The 16643-nt window shown below is 44.0% G+C and overlaps 1 protein-coding gene across 6 annotated transcripts in view; it reads left to right on the forward strand.

The window, feature by feature from the left end:
- The first annotated feature begins 2048 nt into the window (after window positions 1–2048).
- The window catches only part of JADE3 (jade family PHD finger 3), a 67713-nt gene continuing 53118 nt past the window's right edge, over window positions 2049–16643 (forward strand). For 2 of the 6 annotated variants that reach the window (XM_057404495.1, XM_057404498.1), the window contains exon 1: window positions 2049–2244. The gene's annotated coding sequence lies outside the window, so the exon portion shown is untranslated. Of the gene's footprint in view, window positions 2245–2332; window positions 2449–2739; window positions 2892–16643 lie in introns of those variants that run through there. The other 4 variants (XM_057404502.1, XM_057404497.1, XM_057404499.1 and 1 more) reach the window with 4 other exon arrangements.

Here is a 16643-nt window from a genome sequence, read left to right on the forward strand (position 1 = left end):
TCCTGGCAAGTATATATTAATGAACAGAAGGGTGATCACTGGTGCGTGAAGGAAGTCACACATGTCGGCATTGCTGTTTGGTTGCAGTCTAACTGTATTTGTAAAAAGCTACACTATGTATTACACACAGAAATATTAACCAGATAGTCAAAAGAAAAAAGAATACTGGGTCGTTCAGGGTTGTTTGTTTTTTGGTTTTTTTTTTGGTTTTTTTCAGCAGCAAAAAAAAGGACTTCTATGGAAGTCTTTGGATTAGCCAGCTGTGATTTACAATCAGAAGCCTACATGGATTCAGTGAAAGCTGACTTGGACAGGTTGGCCAGGTACTTGGAGAAGTGATCTGTTGGGGGCTACTGAACAGATGTGCCACACATCCTGCTTGGGAATCTGAGTAAGAGCTATTGGAGGTTTGCAGAGTATATAAGGAAGATTCTTATTGTGGATGCCCACTTGGACCAGGAGGAAGTTGATGCAGGGGGGCTGTGATTTTTCTACAGCAGGTAGGAGGATGTTGAGTTAGGCAGAACAATTAGCTTGAACATTTTGCCTTTCTCGTGATCCATTTCACCTCATCCTTTGGCTGGCATCTGGGAACACCATAGAAGTGCAGCTCAGGCATGCCAAACCATCCCTTCCACAGTTGCTGCTTGTCTCTTCATTCATAGAATCATAGAATGGATTGGGTTGGAAAGGACCTGAAAGATGGTCCAGTTCCAACTCCCTGCCATGGGCAGGGACACCTCACACTAAACCATGTCACCCAAGGCTCCGTCCAACCTGGCCTTGAACACTGCCAGCGATGGGGCAGCCACAGTTTCGCTGGGCAACCTGCTCCAGTGTCTCACCACTCTCACCTAATATCTAATGTTAATCTCCCTTCTGTCAGTTTAAAGCCATTCTCCCTTGTCCTGTCACTGCATGCCCTTGTAAAAAGTCCCTCTCCAGATCTCTTGTAAGTCCTCTACAAGAATAATTTTTCTTTGTACTCGTTACTATATTTTTGTTGTTTCTTCTCTGTGCCTGGCCTAGGCAGGAGGGCTGTATCCCATACTTGAGACCCCAGGTTTGATGTCCTTCTCTGCTGAGTTTCCATAGTCTTTCCATGCCTCAGTTATTATACACAGACCACAGGGCTGCAGCAGCTGAAGGGTGTTCTGCAGTTACATCTCTTTGAGCCAGTCCTTCTGGTAAGGAAGGCAAAAGGGTTTTGCAGCCTGTTTGACGCAAGTGATACTTGGTAACAGCAGTTTGGGAACTATGTGTGGGTGTGGGGCCTAATAATGGAGGAGGTTTGCCAAATTTCTGCTGTTGCTTCCTTTATTCTAACTGATGCAGCCTACTGTGCTATCAAATACTGTTTTGATGTGGAACTCTGTCATGGGCCAATTAGCACCAATAACTGGCTGAAAGCTGCCCCAAGGCATACTTTACGACCACCATTTTACAAGTTGTGCCACTCACATAAACTGTTCTCAATTTGGTGCAGGACCGGGCGAGGATGGGTGCGTGATGCCCTCAGAAGCTGTCGGAAGGCAGGTGGGATGTGCCGGCGTGCCTGGCCACCTCAGCTCCGCGACCAGCCGCCCTGCCCAAAGCTGGGTCTCGGCAGCGGATGGCTCTGGGCCCACGCGCCAGGCACTGCCACTTGCCGATCACCTGCGCTGGACATCCCAAAGGGAGAAGCACCGCCTGAGTGCGGCGGAAGCCAACTGCCGCTCTCACCGCGCCCGGGCACGGCTTAATCCCCTCAGCCCTGCCGCCCGCCCGAGGAGCTGCTACTGAGGTCTCCCCCGCGGACCTTCCCCCTCAGGCCCTTCACCGCCCGGTCGCCGGGGCGGGGGACGGCTCAGCCGGCGCAGCTGGCAGGAAGGCCCGGCAAGGGAGGGAAGGGAAGGGGAAGAGGCGGGGCCTGTAGCCCAGCAGTGTCAATAATACAATAGGGCTCTTGTGAAGCTGCCGCCGGAGGAGGAGTGGGGTCTGACTGCGGGTGAGCGGGCCAGCCAGCCGAGCAGCCGGCACGCAGGGCGGGAGCCGCCGCCGGCCACGGGCCCGGGCGGGCGGAGGCGATGCGCGCCGGCGCGGGACGGCGGCACCACCACCAGCAGGAGCGGCAGCGGCTGCCGCCGTCGTCGTCGCGGCGGGAGCGCCAGCCCTGACGGCCGCGGCCGCCCACGCCGGCGAGCAGAGGAGGAGCGGGAGAAGGCGGCGGCGGCGCGCCGGGCCGTGCCGCGCCGGCGGCGGGAGGTGAGCGCGGCCCGGGCTGCCCGCATGAAGGCGGGGCGGGGGGCGGGCGCCGGGCCGCCGGGGCCGCCGCGCCGGGCCTGTACGCGGGGGAGGCGCCGGGCCTGCGGCGGGCGGGAGGCGGTGGCGGCGTTTGGCGCCAAGGCCGGGCAGGAGAAGGGGGAGGAGGAAGCAGCGGCGACCGGGGGGAGGCGGCGAGTCCTGCGGGTACGTGGGGCCGGGAGTGGTGGTGGGGGCCGTGCCGTGCCGGGCGGGCAGCGTCCCTGAGGTGCCGTGGCGGGTTGCCCGCCCGTCCATCTGTCCGGCGTGGGCGCTGCGGCCCCGGCCGCGTCCGGAGGGAAAAGTTGCGGCTGTTCTTCCGGGCCGCCGCTCCGACCCCGCGCTTGGGAGGCCGTGCCCGCAACGTGCGGCAGCGGCTGGGCGCCCCCGGCGAAGCGCCCTTTTGTTCGCCGCAGCCCGGAGAGGCGGCGACCCGGCGGTCCCCGAGCCGGCGTGGCCCTGCGGAGCGGGTCTGGGCGTGGCGGGCGGGCGGGCCGACACAGCCGAGCGGTTGTCCGCTGCCGAGCAGCGCTCCGCCGGTATGTCGAGGAACTTGCTAGAACTGAGTTTGACAATGAAGAGGTAGCGCTGCCCGGCCCGCAGCTGCCAAGGTAAGTTTTGTGATGAGCAGCAGGCGCGGGTAGCGCCCAGGAGCACCGTGCACTTGTAGGGATAGGAACGGGAAGGGCCCGTCTTCGGCTTTCCTAATACAACCTTCTTCCGCCCTCGCACGATGTTTGCTGGGATGTTGCCCGTCTTTCTGCAAAGGACGCACAGCGCCCAGTACGGTTAGCAGTAAAGGATGTAGCAAAAGTGGCACTTGCAAGTAATTCTGTAGTGATTGGTGGGAAGAATGGGGCACAGGCACCTCAAAATACGTCTTGACAGGTAGAATAAATGCTGATTTTTCCTGTTTTATTTAACTACACTTTATAAAGAGCATTTATAGTTATTTGAAGAGTTCAGCTATTATTCACAAATTGTTATAATGAGCAGCTACGGACTTTAAAATATCACTAAATTAGTGCAGTGCTTTAAAGGAGACAGGATGCTGAAGACAGCATCCAGTTGTGATTAAAATACACTAGGAACAACTTGGAATCTGTTGCGCTTCTCTGAAAGTCTTAGCACTAAAACTGAAAGGTTAAGAGGGTTGTATTTTGTCTTGGTGCACACGAGACGTTTCATCTGCAGCCAACTCTTTACGTCATGTTGGTGCTTATTGTGGGCTGTTCTGTAGAGCATCTCGAGCACACCTGCTTATCTCTGCAAAGCAAGGCTGTATCTTGGCCACAGTTAGAGCTAACCTGTAAGTGTGAGAGCTGGGTGGGTTTATAGAGGAAAGGACCCACCTGGATGAAGGCATGCTAGTGTAACTTTCAAGCCTGCCACAGAGTTCCTTAGCAGGACGTCAGAAGCTTTCACCTGCACATACTAAAGGGAAAAAATGCAATTTTAGTTAAGAGAGTGCATTTTCAAATTAAAAGCAACTTAATGCTCTTAGAGTCCAAAGTTATGTTGGGTTTTGTTGTTGATTTTCAGTTTGGCTGTTTGGGTTTTTTTTTTTAGCTGAACTTCTAACCTCTTTTCAGACTGGATATGACATGCCCTGTTCTTAGTGCCTAGGAGGAGCAGAAAAAAAAGCTGTCTTCTCCAAAAGTTGGGCTTGAGATGCAACAGAAGTCATCAAAATAACAAGAGCTGTTTCTATTGCCTGTCCTTCATTTAATGTTTCCTCTTTCTAGGTTCATTTTGCAGAACAGGCCTCTCTCCGCCAGCAGTAAAATTTCCCCTGAGTTCGGTTAGTCAGTGCAACTGTGGGTTAGTTTTTTTTTTTTGTTGTTTATTTGCATTTTTGCATTGTGTAGCAGGTACCTGCAAAGATTTACTAGAGAGCTGATGCAAGAGCATCCGCAGTGGCATTTATTGGCAAGGATGTGTGTTAATTTGGGATCTCGTTAAAATCCTGAAAATCCTTTGTGAATGTAAAAGGCGCAGCTAAAGGATCTCAGTGTAAGTGTTAGAATGAACCCAGCTTTTTCTTTCACCATGGTTCTGTGGGCTTCCTCCCTGTGGCAGAAAATCAGGAAGTTTCCATGTGGAATTTATTGGGATACCTGAGGTTGCTGTAGACTTGTAGTTTTTAAAATACATGTAGTTCTTGTAGAGCTGGGTGGCTTACTTAGGACAATTTCCAAAGGCTGCTCATTTACTTGTCCAGCTCTATGTGTACACCTCAGCAGGCACACATGCGTGCGGTTGCTGTAGTAGCTGCCACGTGCTGAGTGCTGTAGAGCATTTATCCCAAAGAGCTTGCTGTGGCTCACCTGTGGGGTGTCTTGACTGGTGGGAACTCTTGCCTGGCATGATACGATGGCAGGTGCCCAAGGCCATGGCAGAAATGGCTGGATTTGTTAGACCTGCTGGTGAGAAGTGAAGTTAAACCCAGTTCAAGCTGCTTCGAGTTTGAGTTTGAAATTGATACTCCTACGTTGCTCCTTGGGGGCTATTCAGGTAGCTTTTTTCAATCTTTGAAATTGTTTTCTGGCCATTATGCCCAACAGGTAAGGAGCATGGTTTGGAGTCTGTATATTTTTGTTTAGCTCAGCACAACATATCCAGACCAGGAGCATAGACCCATGTTTGTAGTGCAGCTTTTGTGATCCATGGATTAAAATGTTATATAAACCTCTGTTTCTGTGGTGCATCTTTCTCCTTTAGTCCCTAGAAGTCTCCTTTAGAATTGGCTCAAGGTTTTGAGAGGTCTTACCTGAATAGGTTTGGTAGTGGAATGTTTTGTACGCTTCAGAATATGCAGAGCAATTTAGTAACAAAGAATTTGAAAGTTAATATTTTATTAAGTGTGGAGATCATTCTCTTGATATATTTTATAACCAAACCCTTGCTGTTCTGTCTAGGTCAGTGGTGTCATTCCTTCTTGCATTATAGCCAGAAATGGATTTAGCCAAAACTTGCAGTTTGATCATGCCAGCTTAATTTCTCACTACTCCCACAACTTTTGTGGGAGCCGCAGCTAAAGGTTCCCAGGGGCTTCTGAATTTCTGGAGAGGGGAACCCTTCCTCTGGAATCGTGTGGTATTTCTCTGAAGATTTGAAAGTGGTTATGACACTTGAGGCTTCATGTAATTTGAGACATAAGTGCAATTTTTACATACTTTACTTAAAATGGAAACTAACAAGTTAATAATAGCACTTATCGGGGGATATTTATGTAATGGAAGCCAACAGATGCTATTTGCATCTTGAAGAGCTGGTGTATAACATGTTATGTCAGGGCCCTGGCAGGTTTTGTGCTGGCGGAGGCTGGGTCAGGTGGGAGTGAGAGATGCTGGAGATCCGTAGTGCTTGATGGCACCTCTGAGAAGTGAGATAACTATATGAAATTTTGCATTTTAGCACACAGTTGATTTTAGCTTAATGCTGCTATTTAAAATAAAAAAGCATGTGAGAGGTGATTTAAATTTATCCATGTTAAATGATCAATTGTACTGTCACTTTAAAATGACTTTTCTTTAAGCTGTCTTCTAGCTACAACTGCACATCTGATGTTCAGAACCCCTGAAAAGTGTGCTTATAGATACTAATTTTACTGATGCTTCAACTTCAGCTGTAAGATGATATCTGGCAAAGAAGTATTAGAAGTGTGATGTGACAGCCTGGGTGTTGCCTTCTGTGGAGAGATGTCTGTGTAATTACTAACCACCTCCCTATTTCCTAGGCTGTTCTCTCTTTTCGTATTTATTTACTTCCCAGTCACCCTTTTCTAGATGGCATGTGAACTTTTCTAGCATTTAAGATCTTGTTTCAGTGGGTAGGAGACAAGGAATTTTGGGATTAGAGCACTCTGGGACGTGTGATCTTGGGCCTAATGAAATCTCCTGCGTTTGCAGAGCTGTAATACAAGCTTTAATGGGATTTAAAGAGATGGAAGAGACCCTGAGCTGTGAGTGTGGATGCGGAGGCCCCACTGGCACTTGTTAAGTCGCCCTGTTAGGAGGAGCAGGAGAAGGTGGGAGTATAAGCTTGTGACTGCTGCTGCTATTTGTTATAACTTTCTCCTGGATGAAACACTGGGATGCTTGCTTTAGCTTGTTAAAACTTTGCTTGAAAACTTTGGAGTGTTTTCCTTCTTTAACATACACCTGCTACAGCATTAGATTACAGAGCTGTGTTTTCTTGCTTATTGAATTGAATGCCGAACATAACATATTGTGTCGTTAATGCCTCCTTGTGTTTTAATTAAAGCTGTAGGGAGATGTTAAAAAACAGGTTTATACACATGCCACACTGGTTGCTAAATTGAATATGCTTGTCATATGGTCTTGAAGGAATTACGTACTATTTTGCTAATCTGCTGTCCAGGGCTCTCCCAATCCTCTGCTTCTTCTTTATCCTTCCCCCCACCATTATTCTGAAAAAAAAAAACCAAAAACCTTCTCAAATGTTTTCTGACAGCCTCTCATATTTGCTAAGAGTTCCTGACTGTGTGGTTGGCTTTGCTGTGGCTCTTGTTCATGTGCTAGAGAGCAGTTTTGCACCTGCGCAAGTGGTTTGATGCACAGCAGGTCCAACAGCTTCCAAGGGTGAGTGCTGTGCAGTAGTAGATGCTGGGATGCCAAAGGGAGGGGTGGCACCCTGCCTACCAGGCTGTGCCAAGCGAAACAACTGACCAAGAGCATTTACTACACATGGTTAATTCTGTGCGACTGTGTTACGAGCTGTTTTCCAAGCTGTGTTTTAAATTTACAGGTAGTTCTTGTTTACGGGTAGTTTAAATTTACAGGTAGTTCTTGTTTTGGAACATTCTGTTGGGTAGATAAGAAGTTGGAGGAAAACTTCTGGATAGGACATGTCTGCATGCTAAATAGCTTTTAACTGTGATAAATTGTTTATCATGTAGTACTGGATGACTGCAGTTCTTTAAATGTGCAAATGACATATTCTGCTACAAATGTTAGACTGAAGTCTTCTGCTAAAGTTATTTTGGTTGTTAGATGCAGTTTGATTATTAGGTTAATACACTACTAGGTTCATAACATTGGTGTTCACAGGCAATTGAAAAATCATAATGTCCTGGGTTCAGCAGTAGCAGTCATAACCAAACTGTGAGCTTTCATTCATACTGCTTTAAAAAAGTGAGTATTGGTTTAACAGACTGGACAATTTTTAACTAACACTTGCTTTAAAGAGCGTAAGATTGAGAAAGTTACTAGTTTTATCCACAAATATTTAAATCTTCCCTGTGTATCAATTATAGGAGAATAAAATGGCAGTGTTTTTGTTCTGCTGCTAGATAGAAAATGCAACATCTTGAACTGCTGGATACAAAAACATAAGGAAAAATGTGTGTCCTGTCAAGGGAAGGAAAGAGTGTCCCTAGTGGGATTACTTGCAGTTTTTAATTCTTTGTTGTTCTGCTTTTAACTGCTTGTATTTCTTTAATATTCTTCCAGTGTTAATTTGCAAGATTTGATATCAAAGTGGCTGTCGAGAACTCACTGTTGGAAATAGTGCCATATCTTCCCCCCGGTTTTGACTTTATGAAAGAATCAAAACCAACAACCAACAAAAAATCCCTGAAACACCGCGTGGAGCTGAAATACAGAGCATGTGAGCATGTTAGGGATCCACACGAGAAAATGGTAGGCTCAGCAATTATCTGGTGAGAAGGTGCCTCAGCGTAAGAGGTAGCAGAAATACCTCTCCCTCTTTTATTAGTACTTGCAAGGGAAGAGGAGTAACAAACTCATACTCCTATTCCTGCCTTCATGCAAATAGGTTCTTTTTCCAGCAGGTAACTGACTGGAAATAGTGATAACGGGTGATTACTCTGCAGTGCAAAGTAAACCTTGTTAAATGCTGTTTGATAGGAATGAGAAGAAATGCTCATTTCAAGCACAGAAAATAGTTTATTGTTTGTTTGTTTGTTTTTTTTCAAGAACTGCTGACTGGTGGTTTGGCAAGGGAAAGGTTACCAGTCAGTCATCAGCATTGCTGGGCTTTGCTAGTGTTAACCTTGTTGGATGGAGTTTTAGCAACTCTTCTGCTTAATTCCTGAGCAGTTGTATTCTTCTGCAAAAATCAAACTGACTGTCATTTAAGCAACTGAAAGGCAGATACTTAAACCTGATAATGAAGTTGCAGTCTTCCTTATGTTAGCAACATAATCATTTCCAGTGTAGCATAAAATGAGCAAGCTTAAGAAGCAAGTGAAGTGTTTTGTCTGACAAATTTGAACTTGCAGTTCTGCAACAGAATGTGCTAAGAGTGAGGGAGGAGCTACAACGTTGATCTTAATACAAGGTGCTTGTTAATGAGCTGCAATATCGGAATTTTGCTGTTGGCATACATAGGAAGTAAAGTTCACTCCTTAAAGGTATTGATTCTTATGGAATTTTTTTTTTTTTTTTTGCAAAATAGTTTGCCTGTGTTACAGAAACTAATTTTCTGCCCTGCCCTTCCTTTGGTTTGTGCTTCTTCACTTTTGCTGTCCAGGAGTGAGAAAAAAAAAAAAAAGGTGAAAAAAAACTCTGGAATGAAATAATTCCACATTTTTGTATGAACAAAAACAATGCAGGATAGTTTTGTGTGCTCTTTGGAACTGGTATCCATCAGTTTAGGTAGCTTTTTTTGGGTTTTGTTGCGTTGTTTGTTTGGGTTTTTTGTGTGTTTTTTGTTTTGTCATACTATAGCTTCCCAGTGACGTTTTGTGAAAATTTTAAAGTTTTTCTTTATTTGGGTATTTTTCAGGTGTTTAAATCTGTTGAAGTTGGTAGTACGCATATTTTTGATCAAAATGAATTTTCATACAGCTTAGCATACAAAGGGTTTACTTGCCCTGGCAATTGGACATCATTTTGCCAGTGACTAGCAAGTTATATCCATGTATGCTCCTGCAATTTTGATGAAGATCTGACTTTGTGTAATCTGATCTGTGTGCCTGTACAGAGGTGAAATAGCTGTGGTACAACTGTTATCAAATATAAAGTCTCTGGCCTGAGCTCAGTGAAAGAGGAGGTGGTTAAAAATGACTTAATGTGTCGATACCTTGTGTATTCTGTCTTTCCTCTATTACTTAACACTGGATATATATATATATTTCTTTGCTAGGCATGTGGTGTTTTCATTTTTCTTCCTCTATCAGTGCCATAAAACTTAAGAAGGTGGGACGTAAGTTATTAGAAAGCTTGTGCTCCTGACAATTGGCTCAGTATCAGTCAGAGCCCCGTGACTCCCATTACGTGGATTAATCTGGCTTAAGTGCTTTCTTAAATCTTTTGTTTGGCGTCTTCTGTGTACTTGTTCTAGATTTTTGGAAGCCTCTACATGTAATAGCAAACAGGGATATGTATTAATTTACGTTGCTGAAGTCGAATAGCTTTTGCAGGTGCCATTTCATTTTCTTTCTAAGATCATTGAAAAGATTATTAAGATTATTCTGCTTGTTCACTTGTGCATGCTTGACTCCCACATTTCAGACAGTCCACTTCTGAGGTACCGAGCGTGTTAAGAGCTGGAAAAAACATCTAAACTAAATTTAAAAAGGGGAAGAAAAAAAAAGCCCCAAGTGCACGCAACAACTTGAATGTGATTTATAGTTCCTACTTATCTCTCCCAGCCATGTCTTTGATGCCTTTGTGGTCTCCGGTTGGCTGTCCCCTTTTCTTTTTGCCTTGACTTCCCAGCTTTTTCCTTGTCATTGGAGAAAACAGTGTTTCTAGCGAGTGGCTCTTGGTCATCTTGGGACCCTATAAATCAGGTAGGTCAAACTAAAATTGTCTCCTGTACCAGACTCCAGGCTCTATGGACTTCCAGATTATTTGTAGTTGGCCTGAAAATATTTTAGCAGACCTTTAAGTTTGGTTTGGTTGGTTTGGGGTTTTTGTTGTTGCTGTTTTGTTCGTTAGGTGGTTGTTTTTGAATAAGATTCAAAAGGTCACAACAGTAGGTTTGCTAGGCCTGATAAAGAGATGCTTTTCCCTTGTCAGGGTTTTTATGTGAGGTTTACTTTCTGTGGCTGGTACTTATGTGTGGGTTTACATATGTATAAAAGCATCATCCACTGAAAAATCAAGTGGTTTTTTTGATATTCGTATAAAAAAATGTATTCATGATATAACACTTCTCAGTGAACTGTTGTATTGATGTGATGAGTGTTTTGCTTATGTATTTAACAAAAACTTCTGTCGTCTTTATGCCTGTACATATGTAAGTTGTGCTTGGTTAAGCAAGTTGAATCAGTGTGATTTAAAGTAAACACAATTGCTGATATGTGTTTTGTACTGATAATAAGTATGTTTCAAAAGCAGGTATACTTTTAGGTATCAAGAGGAACTGCTGGAAAAACAGGACAGTGGTAAAGCATTGGGGTAACTTCCAAAGCGCTTAAAAGTAACAAGGATGCAGGTATCAAATCCTTTCTAATAATCTGATAGTTTTTTCTGTCAAAGTGCTTTTTTTTTTTTTTTTTTGACTTCTTGAAATAAGCTCATTCTATTGAGGAAACTAGTGTTTCTAGCAATTCGAAGGTGTTGCACTAGCTTAGCTGTGTTACAATCATCAGGCTGGTCGTACATGTTTAATTCTGAATAAAAGGCGTTAGTTCAGCCCTTACACAAGGCCTATAGAAGCTGAGCCTGCTTCGCTCTCATACCAGACTTTGGCCATAATGAACTATCTTTAGATCTGTGACTTAGAGGTCTTAATGCCACATTAAGGTATGCTGTACTACCTCTGCCTGTTCATAACCTCTTACAGGCTCGTAGAGATAAAATCGTTAAGAATTGTGGGCTTAACTGCATGATGGCAATTCCCAAAGGAGGAAAAGCTCAGCTCCTATGTTTACTTTCTCTGTTGAGCTTTCCAGGTCTGACTGGATTATAGCAGGATTATAGAAGGTTTTGTGCTCCAGGTGAGCAGAAGCAGTGCAAAACTCTTGAGGAGCAAGCCTGTTAAAGCAAGTTGTCTTTATTTTTATTCTTCATCCCTCTGGAGGATCATAATGGGGTTTGGCAAGTTCACAGGGGGCATTTGTGCTGTTTGCATGCCTGAAGTGCAGATATACCAGTGTGCTGTGAGGAGCCTCAGAACTGGTGGAAACCTATTCATGCAACCCATCCATACCAGTGCAAGTGGCAAGTCTCTCTATGTCTAGTTTAGCCCCTTGCTAAGCAATGTCAAAAGCTTGGCCTCTGCAAACGTGATAACTTTATATAGCAGAAATCTTACTAAACTACTAGAAATCATAAAGGTCTGTGTATTTATAGACAATTTTATTAAAGGTCACATATTTATTTTTGACAGCTCTTCTGGCAGTGGGTGCTTTTAAATGAGTAGTTCTCTTGCATTGCAACTCCATCTTGCAAACTCCCACCCTTCCTCAACATATTTGCATCAGGAAACTTTGAGAAGAAATTCAAATTTTGTTGCTTGGGAGTTCTGCTCACAAATTTATCAGATAGATGCTCTGCTAATTCTGTCTTTGTTTTGGCACTGTCCTTAATTCCTGTTGATTCCACCAAGGCCAAAATTTCTTTGCTCGTTACTTGGAGCTTATCATGTGTTTTGTCTGACTGAGCAGGAATGGCTTTGGGAAAGGATTAGTGGTTGACACAGGTTTCTCTTTCATGGCAGTAAAAAAGCACCAACTCTTTCTGACCATTTAGGATCATCTTCAAGGAAGGAGTCTTTTGGTTACTGCTGTGGAATTTGCAGCCACAAAGGATGAAGTTGATGAAGTCTTGTTTACTGTGTTTTCGTGTCTGCTGCTTCATTAATTGTCATTTGATTGTGCTCCAAGTCTTGTGTTTTGCGGTCTAAGTGTAAAGCTTGGGTACTTTATTTATTTATGGAGTTTCTTTGCAGGAGGAAGTGAAAATTTGAGTGCTAGTGTGCTATTGATGATCAGCTGTCTGACTGTGAAAGAACGGGGGGCTTTTCCTTGTGAAATCTCACAAATACCAATGTACCGACTTTGAAGGATGTCAAAAGTACTCTAAATGATCGTGATGAGCAAGTGAAGTTAACACTGTTATTTTTCTCTTGCCTTTCTTTTAGTTTCTCTGGAAACTGACCATCATTCAGCTGAATACTGACTAAATGTTTTGATAGGAGGTGAGCTGTTTGAGGGTGACTTTTCTGTGGCCACTGAGACTGCCTTCAAGTCCAGGAATGCACAGTATATTCACTATTCACTCAAATTCCTAGTAGCCACAGCAGTTACAGAAACTTGAAAATGCCTGTTCTGTAGTCTGTATGAACCCCTCCGTTGTACATTGGTGAGCATTATAACTTAATGTAGCCAGAAGAGGAGGCACAGTCTTTTCTTGACTGCTGTCAACTAACTGTGATCTAGCTTTCCCCCTGTAATCCAGATGTAAATTATTCTGAATCTTTTCTTTAAACTCGCTGATGCCAACCAGTTGTGGGTGGGTTTGGTTTTGGTGTTGTTTTTTTTTTTTTTCCCCTTACTTACATTGACCACAATAGGAACAGAGGCTCAGCTGGCTCATTTGGGTTATAAAAGCTGGTGGTGGCTTCAGGCATGAGCTTCCGACCAGCAACTGGTGGCCATCCTGCATGTAAGTGGTCAGAGCTAAATGGCACAACATAGGTAGTAAAAGGTTGCGTGGGCTGGGCTTCCCTCAGAGCAGTGGGGAATAACTGCGGGTACTTGCATGCTCCATTTAGCAGCAGCAGAGTCCTGTGAGGGAAAGGGGCCTGGGGTCTGGTAGCTGGGCTTGGAAGGTTGGAGGCATTGAGGCTGAATCTCGATGGACAGAGGAGGGCTGAGAAGGCAAGGTGCAGAATGTGGGATGGCCTTTGCAGGTGTGGCAATCATTGAAGCCTTATGCAACCCTGAATTGGATATTTGAAGAGTGCGAGCGAGGGGAGGAGGAAGAAAGGTCTAAGCACTGATCTGATTCCTGAAGGTATCTGTTTACAGGACTGCAAGTCAGCAGTTGAATCTGCAAGAGGAGAGATTTCTGGCATCATTTCCTCTTTGGTTTGTGAGCTGACTGTCCTGAATGTGCTGGCACTTTGAGTCCCGCCATAAAGACCTTTTCATTTGCTGCATGGGGAGTTAAAACATTACGAGGCTTGTTGTTTCTTGTTGTTTCAGAGATGTAACTTGAAGGCATTGAAATGCACAGTTTGATATTACTTCAGTCTGAAGTCTAAATCTGGCCCTTCATCTTTTATGTTGTCAGTGCGTGGAGGATCCAGCAAGAAACAGTGATGTTGCTTTTAGCATTTGTGACTCTCATGTGTGTGGTGGGGTCATGGGACTTGCTGCAGGGTGTATGAGAATGGCAAGGCTGTGCCATCAGAAACATAACATCTGTTACCATGCTTCAGAGGTTCTCACACTTGGTGAATAGTTTTATTTTTTATTTTTATTTTAAGATCTTCACTAAAGATATCCATAACTGTGCACAAATATAACTGCATTAAATTATGGAAATTATCTGTGGGAAAAGATGCTTCTAGGTCATCTAGATCATTGCTTCTGAAATGTTCCCTTAGACCTCCCTTCAGCACACGACATGAAGTAGCTATCACTCAGCTCTAGAAAATGCACATAAGCGCATCTGTTTAGGACAGGATGTACAAGTCAAATGAAGTGGGTTGACAGTTAAGATCTAACTGGCCAAAATGTGACTGTGTCTAACAGTGAGACATGTTCCCTTTCCTCAAGAACTGGCTTTGTTTTTGTTGTTCCAGATCCTCCTAAATAGGCTGGTTTTGCTGGTCAGTGGCTCAAAGCCCTGTTCTGCAGCTTCTCGTGGTAGGTAGCACCAAACTACATTTGTTTCTTCTGGATTCAAGAAGCCTCCTGCCAGTCCCTGATATTTATATCCCAGTTCAGGTGTTTTACTGCAGGCTTCTGCCATGTGCATTTGTGGTCTCCTGCTGCAGTCCTCTGCATTGCAATGTGACTTGCCATGGGGAATACCCACTCCTCAGAGAGATGCATCTTGCAGCAGGCTTAAGTAATACATCTCAACATTTTGGCGTGAAAGAGGAGCACACACCTGACCTGGTGTGTGGACTGCAGCATTACTCACTCTATATTAAAGTATTATAGAATAGTTTGGATTGGAGGGGTCCTTAAAGATGATCTAGATCCAGCCTCCTGTCACGGGCAGGTACAACTTCCACTAGACCAGATTGCTGAAAGTCCCTTTCAACCTGGCCTTGAACACTGCCGGGCATGGACAACCTCAGCTTCTCTGGGCGACCTTTTCCAGTGATTCAGCATCCTCATAGTGAAGAATTTTCTCCTACTGCTTAATCTAAATCTACCTTCTTTCAGTTTGAAACCATTACCCTCTATGTCCCCTCAGTCTCTGATGCAGGGAGGAGAGACACATGGGTGGAACAGCTACTTGGAATTGCTTTACTCTCACCAGTGTGCAGCGATATGCACATGTGCTGTGCAGTAGCTGATGCACAGTACTTGCTGCTCCACAGTAACATGTTTGCATGGCTAGGTGCAGTCCTAGGTGCAGAAAGGCCAAACAAACCACTTTGTGCAGTCCTCCTCTTTATACTTGAGTCCCATTTGTTGTTGTCTTGCCCTTGGGCTGGTTTGAGGAATGCTGAGCTGGATCATGTTGTCTTGGCAGTGTAACTACCAGGACTCTTGTCCAATCTTTGTTTAGACGTCCAAAGCTGCAGCCTCCAATCTGTCCCCTGGGGATATGGACCAGCAGTTCTGACTGTCAGCATGTTTCCTTGATGCTAAGCCTAAAGTTTTGGGTTTCAGTTTGGTGATTTTTTGTTTTGCTGTTTTGGTTGCTTTTCCCCCGCTTTTCTTCTCCTAAAATTTATCCCGTTACCTCTCATCTTTTACAGACCCATGCCTACCATGTTTCACTAATGTTAATATTCTGCTGGACACATGAAGACTATAAACAACTTTGTGTGCACCTTAGGTTGGGTGGTTTAAGTTAAATCCTGTGTGTATGTGGATCTCGGTAGCTTTTCCCCATAAGGGCAGTTGTTTCAATCCCTGACTTTTTTTGCATGCATATGTTAATTATATTGTGTAACAAGTAATTTCAAGGGAGTAATAAGTTTTGAGTATTTTGCAGAGTGGCTGGCACTACATATGCACTGAATAACTGCTGCATTGGGTCACCATCTGGGTGCCTACAGGCCCAGGACTTCAGAGCATTTCATAAAACGGCTTGATGTTACTTGTTAGTTGCCTTACGAAACCTATCCTTCTAGGCATCCTGCTGCATTGTTTGTCTGAAATGGGGTAAGCTGCTGTGGGAAGTTGTTTTCCCAGCAATTTTGAACTGGTTGCTGGAATTACTAAGGCATTGGCTATTATTAAGAATAGACTTGTTGCTGTGTAAAGGTGTAATGAAATACTTTTGTGACAGTGGAAGGAAATGAAGGTGCTAGAGAGTTGCTGGCTTTTCTAGCTGCTTTCCGCATCTCTAACCTGCTTTAGGATGAGATGGGCTGTCTTTAGATTTTTACAGTAAGATTGTGAATTTGTACTGAATTGCAAGCAAAAATCTAACCCTGTTCGCTATGAATACTTAAAGATTTTAGAAGACTATTCTTAAAGCTTAGTGACTTTTTCTTTTCTACCGCCTCTAGGATAAGTATTGCCTGGAAGTCTCTTCAGTTAAATACGATGGCTACTGTTTTGGTATTTGTATATTTGTTCCTGTTATGATTTTTCTAGAACTATAAGGGGAAAGAATACCATTACCTTCTTGCTTCATACTATGATTTATTTATAATCTCAAACTACTGGCCTTATTTCCCATGCTGTCTTAGTAGTATTAAAATCTTCATGTGCATTTTGTAAGAGATCTGTGTATACTGGCAGTCTGTGGGGAGCCAGATACATGTGTTAGGTAGCTGAGACAGTCTGTAAGAAAATTGGGTGGTAAATAATTATAATTTTCTAATACCTTTCTCACATAAACAGTTGTTACATCTGTGGAATTATTTATCGTGATGTAGACATGAAGCATCGTAAGACCAGCTTTCTAATTCAGTCGTGAAAGTTCATTTGTGAGCTAAGAATTCCACAGGAGATGATGCAAGTTATCAGAAAATGAATGTTACCAGCATCAAGCGAAGGAAAAATGGATTAGGTGAAATGCTCATAGAAATGTTTGCAGTTGCTTAGAAAACGGAAAGGAAGTTGCTAAGCCACTGTCCCTCATATTTGAAAAATCATGTCAGTCAGGTGAAGTTCCCAACAACTGGAAAAAGGGAAATATAACCCCCATTTTCAAGAAGGGGAAAATGGATGACCCAGGGAATTACAGACCAGTCAGTCTCACCTCTGTGCTTGACAAAATCTTGGAGCA

This window comes from Pezoporus wallicus, unplaced genomic scaffold, assembly GCF_028554395.1.
Source record: "Pezoporus wallicus isolate ANWC-B61680 ecotype Strahan unplaced genomic scaffold, APGP_CSIRO_Pwel_v1 contig_5787, whole genome shotgun sequence".
Taxonomy (NCBI): domain Eukaryota; kingdom Metazoa; phylum Chordata; class Aves; order Psittaciformes; family Psittacidae; genus Pezoporus; species Pezoporus wallicus.